This window comes from Hylobates moloch, unplaced genomic scaffold, assembly GCF_009828535.3.
Source record: "Hylobates moloch isolate HMO894 unplaced genomic scaffold, HMol_V3 SCAFFOLD_10, whole genome shotgun sequence".
Classification (NCBI taxonomy): domain Eukaryota; kingdom Metazoa; phylum Chordata; class Mammalia; order Primates; family Hylobatidae; genus Hylobates; species Hylobates moloch.
Window position 1 is genome coordinate 66,691,502 of NW_026652285.1, and position 6,000 is coordinate 66,697,501.

Consider the following 6,000-nt stretch of genomic DNA (forward strand, 5'->3'; position numbering starts at 1 on the left):
AAGTGGCAAGGTATAACAGAGAATGTAGATTTTGAAGTCAAACACATTTGTTCACCCCTTCCTTACTGTATAATGTTGAGCAAGTTGCTTAATTTCTGAGCTGTAACATCCTCCTCCACAAAATAATGTAACAATTATGTTGTAGAGTGTTGTGAGAATTAAATAAAATGACATTATGTGTATTCTGGATGATACTTAATAAATCTGTTTTCTTTCCCTTAAGCTTTTAGTTGAGACAAAAGGGAGACGGAATTATGCAGATTTTGTTGTTGAATATAACTCTTTGTTTCCGTGATTCTCGGAAGTGTGGTTCCTGGACCATCAGCATCAGCATCACCTGGGAAGCAGTTAAAAATGCAAATTATCAGCCGGGTGCAGTGGCTAATACCTGTAATCCCAGCACTTTGGGAGGCCAAGGTGGGCTGATCACGAGGTCAGGAGTTTGAGACCAGCCTGGCCAACATGGTAAAACCCCGTCTCTACTAAAAATACGAAAATTAGCTAGGAGTGGTGGTGGGCGCCTGTAATCCCCCCTAGTCGGGAGGCTGAGGCAGGAGAATTGCTTGAATCTGGGAGGCAGAGGTTGCAGTGAGCCGAGATTGTGCCACTGCACTCTAGCCTGGGTGACAGAGCTAGACTCCATAAAAAAAAAAAAAAAAATAGAGATGGGGTTTCACTATGTTGGCAAGGCTGGTCTCGAACTCCTGACCTCAAGTGATCTGCCCGCCTTGGCCTCCCAAAGTGCTGGGATTACAGGTGTGAGCCACTGCACCTGGCAATAGATTTTAGTTTAAGATAAAGTTCTTTTTTTTTGTTTGTTTGTGTTTTTGAGATGGAGTCTGGCTCTGTCACCCATGCTAGAGTGCAGTAGCATGATCTTGGCTCTCTGCAACCTCTGCCTCCCGGGTTCAAGCAATTCTCCTGCTTCAGCCTCCCGAGTAGCTGGGACTATAGGCACGTGCCACCATGTCTGGCTAATTTTTTGTATTTTTAGTAGAGACGGGGTGTCACTGTGTTAGCCAGGATGATCTCTATCTCCTGACCTCGTGATCTGCCCGCCTCAGCCTCCCAAAGTGTTGGGATTACATACAGGCATGCGCCACCGCACCCGGCCAGAATAAAGTGATTTAAAAAAAAAAAAACATATTTTGGACCTTTAAAATTAGGCCATACTATAAAAAAAAAAAAGTCCACACTCTTATATTCAGCAAATTCATACTAAAATATTCCATTTTTGTAGGATAAAGGCCGAGAAAACCTTACATGTGCTCCAAGTTTATTACATGCATTTACATGGCTCTTTCTTCCCTAGTTACTTAAAACTTTCACATTATACAACTCTCGAAAGCAAGCTTCCTCTCCCCAAGGCAAGCTTTGCAGAAATGATGAGGTCATATTACTATCAGAATAGCTTAGTCAGTGCCGTAATATAAAAATGTTTTGTTTTGTTTTTGAGACGGAGTCTTGCTCTGTTGCCTGGGCTGGAGTGCAGTAGCGAGATCTTGGCTCACTGCAACCTCTGCCTCCTGGGTTCAAGCGATTCTCCTCCCTCAGCCTCCTGAGTAAGTTGGGATTACAGGCATGTGCCACCGTGCCTGGCTAATTTTTGTGGGTTTTTTTGTTTTTTTTTTTTAAGACAGAGTCTCGCTCTGTCGCCCAGGCTGGAGTGCGGTGGCGCGATCTCGGCTCACTGCAACCTCCGCCTCCCAGGTTCACGCCATTCTCCTGCCTCAGCCTCTCCGAGTAGCTGGGACTACAGGCGCCCGCCACCACGCCCGGCTAATTTTTTGTATTTTTAGTAGAGACGGGGTTTCACCGTAGTCTCGATCTCCTGACCTCGTGATCAGACCGCCTCGGCCTCCCAAAGTGCTGGGATTACAAGCGTGAGCCACCGCGCCTGGCCTAATTTTTGTATTTTTAGTAGAGACGGGGTTTCATCATGTTGGTCAGGCTGGTCTCGAACTCCTGACCTTGGATCTGCCTGCCTCAGCCTCCCAAAGTGCTGGGATTACAGGCATGAGCCACCTTGCCCAGCCATAAAAATGTATTTTGAAAGCTATTGAGTGACCGTTAAATGATGTTTTTTTTTTTTTTTTTTAATTAAGATTTTGGGCTGGGCGTGGTGGCTAACACAGTGAAATCCCGTCTCTACTAAAAATACAAAAAATTAGCCGGGCGTCGTGGCGGGCTCCTGTAGTCCCAGCTACTTGGGAGGCTGAGGCAGGAGAATGGCTTGAACCCGGGAGGCGGAGCTTGCAGAGAGCAGAGATCGCGCCCCTGTACTCCAGCCTGGGCGACAGAGAGAGACTCCATCTCAAAAAAAAATGGTTTTGATGTATTTGTTGGCAGACACATATCCACTGCATTTAGAGAAAGGGACATTGGGGTATACTCTGCCTCGTTCTGATAAACCCCAAGTGCCCTTTCCAGTTTCACCGCTGTACAATTTACTAAAATGCACTATTAGGAAAACTTCACATTTTCTTTTGGCAGTGCATCAGGTTGTTGGTGTATTACTGGTTTGAATGCTTCTAGTATACTGAACTTTCAGAAGTTTACCTACTTCTTAATCCTGTGTCTTAGCTAGATGTTTACAATCTGATTCACTTTCAGCAATCTACTATCCATGAATAATAATCTTATATTACTATTTTTCCCCAACATTCAATAGAAAAAGTTGATTCCCTTGCTAGTTCCCAAATCTAAATTTGAATGGTTTCACTTAAAAGTTACTTATTTGAGGCTGGGTGTAGCGGCACATGCCTGTGATCTCAGGACTCTGGGAGGCCAAGGCAGGTGGATCATTTGAGGTCAGGAATTTGAGACCAGTCTGGCCAATGTGGTGAAACCCCGTCTCTACAAAAAATATAAAAATTAGCTGGGCATAGTGGTGCACGCCTTTAATCCCAGCTACTCAGGAGGCTGAGGCAGGAGAATCGCCTGAACCCAGGAGGCAGAGGTTGCAGTGAGCCAAGATTGCACCACTGCACTTCTGCCTGGGTGACAGAGCAAGATTCTGTCTCAAAAAAAAAAAAAAAAAAAAAAAAACAGAACTCATTTGAGAACACTTAATAGTTAGTACAATTATTAATTTAGTTACTTTAAGTTGCACTGATGCTATCATTACATCACAGTGCACCCAACACATAGAACAAATGAGATGAAGTCAATTTTATTTTTTACACTAATTAACAGTTCTACACAAATACTTTAATCCCTTGGTGTATTTGTTTTAGACCAGTTGACAACTATCTGTAAACATAGCTAAATGTGAACATTAGTACTTTATCTTATTTTGTACCTGTACTTTAAGTAAAGTTTTAAGTTAAAATGTCATTATTTCCTTATCGGAAGAATTAAAGGAAACAGCTTGGTGGTTTGGGAAGAACGCTTGCTGATGGAGGCTCACTACATTTGCCCCTGGCAAAATTCTGATTAACTTGAGATTTAAAAAGTAAGCTGGGACCTGAAAAGTTTACAGTTCCAATTTTGATTTTTTGGAAAATTTTTTTTCTTTCCCCCATCTTGCATGGCCTGCCCTGCGGCTGCTGATGAGTTATATCCCTGTCTTCTTTCTTTTTTCTTATGAAGAATCTTCATCGGGGGATTCTGATTCTTGGTCTATTAAGCTGTTGTTGATTCTACTAACATTTCTAGGTTGAGGGGCTGGAATGTTATACCTCTCTCTACCACCTGTCTTCAGCTTCTTTATCACTTGTCCTCTTTCTTAGTGTCAAATTCAGGACAATAGGTGTTGCTTTCTGACAGATCCTTTCCTACAGAAGTTTTCATGGGCTGAGCTGCTGAGTTCAGCCTGGGAACTGAGGCCAACATCGGAGTCTCCTTGGCACACAAGTTTGAAAGAAGTCCTAGTGACTTCAAGCTCAGAACCATGGACGGCAGGGCTCCCTCTGGATGTGGAATTCTCCGTCCCTTTCCGGGGAGGGAACAAAGCCCACAAGCACCGGTGAGTGAACTGCTGATCACCCCCATGATTTAAAAAATATACTTTTTTCTCTTATCTTTGCAAAAATAACATGGCATAAAACTTATTCCTAGCATCCAGCTACCTAGAGATACCACTTTCCTGTCTCTGCCCATCCATGTTATGTCTCCCTGTTTTCTTCTGAAGCCAGCCAAAACCTGTTTTGTAAGCTGCTTTCTCCCCACTCAATATATAGTGGGCTTTTTTTTTTTTTTTTTTTTTTTTTTAGACAGAGCCTCCCTCTGTTGCCCAGCTGGAGTGCAGTGGCATGATCTCAGCTCACTGCAACCTCCACCTCCAGAGTTCAAGCAATTCTCCCTGCTCAGTTTCCCAAGCTTCCCAAGTAGCTGGGACTACAGGCACAGGCCACCTCGCCCAGCTAATTTTTGTATATTTAGTACAGACAGGCTTTCACCATGTTGGCCAGGCTGGTGTCGAACTCGTGACCTCAAGTGATCCACCTGCCTCGGCCTCCCAGAGTGATGGGATTATAAGCGTGAGCCACCGCGCCTGGCCTATAGTGAGCATTTTCTGTCAATCATAAATATTCTGCCATAAAATGACTTTAAATGTGCGCAATAAATTCTACTAAAAGGCTGGGTGTGGTAGCCCATACCTACAATCCCAGCACTTCAGGAGACCGAGGTGCCAGGATGGCTTGAGCCCAGGAGTTCAGGACTAGCCTGGGCAACATAGAGAAACCCCCCCATCTCCACACACACACACACACACACACACACACACACACACACACACAAAATTAGTCAAGGGTGGTGATATGAATCTGTAATCCCAGCTACTCAGGAAGCTGAGGCAGGAGGATCGCTTGATCCCAGGAACTCCTGGAGACTGTAGTGAGTCATGATCATGCCACTGGACTGCATTCTGGGCAAAGAGTGAGACCCTGTCTAAAAAAAAATTCTGACTGGGCGTGGTGGCTCGTGCTTGTAATCCCAGCACTTTGGGAGGCTGAGGCGGGCAGATCATGAGGTCAGGAGTTTGAGACCAACCTAGCCAACACAGTGAAACTCCATCTCTACTAAAAATACAAAAAAATAGCTGGGCATGGTGGTGGGCGCCTGTAATCCTAGCTACTCGGGAGGCTGAGGTAGGAGAATCACTTGAACCCAGTGAGCCAAGATCGCACCACTGCACTCTAGCCCAGATGACAGAGCTAGACTCTGTCTCAGAAAAAAAAAAAAAAAAAAGTTTTACTAAACGAAGTTCCATGATTTAGAATCAGTCGCCTATTGTTAGTTATTTATGTAGCTTCCAATTTTTCTACCATAAATAGCCTTGCTAAACATCCCTGAAAATCAATGTATGCATACATCCTGGATTGTTTTTCATTTGAATACATTTCTAGATGTGAATGAATGACACCAAACGTAGGTAAGAAATGGAAAGGTTTGGGTGGGCCTGGGTGTGCTGACCGCAGCACCACAACAGCACGGTGACAACACAGTGGTGGGGACCTCAGCAGCGCCTACTCCTTTCTTGATTACCGCATTGCTTCCTCCCTCTTCTCCCCAGTAATTATTATTCAAAGCTTCCCAGAATAAAGCCAGAGCCCTGATTTTACCTGGACAAACAGTGCCAGAGGTTTCCCCTGAAGGAAAGACTGAACCCGGCAGAGAGACACAGGTGAGGGTGGGAGTTCCAGAGGGGAAGGGGCACAGGTGGGGCCCGGATCCAGATTACGGATGGATGCCCCTCCCAGGTAGCACCCAGGCCCAGCCCTGCTCCTCCCATGCATGGGAGTGGCAGGAGGTTGTGATAATGGCCCTGACAACAGGTGGCTGACCCTCCTTTATGCCATTGACCATGGAGTGCTGCAGTCTCCATCTTCCTTCTTTCTCCTCACCCTTCCTTGCCCCACACCTTTGGCCCTCCTCCCTTCCCCCTTCACCAGGTCCAGGTGAGTGGGATGAGCCCAGCCTCTACAAAGGCCTCGGGCTGGGGAGCCGCTGCACACCACAGGCATCTAGCTATAGGGGTGCCCAGGTTGCAGCTTG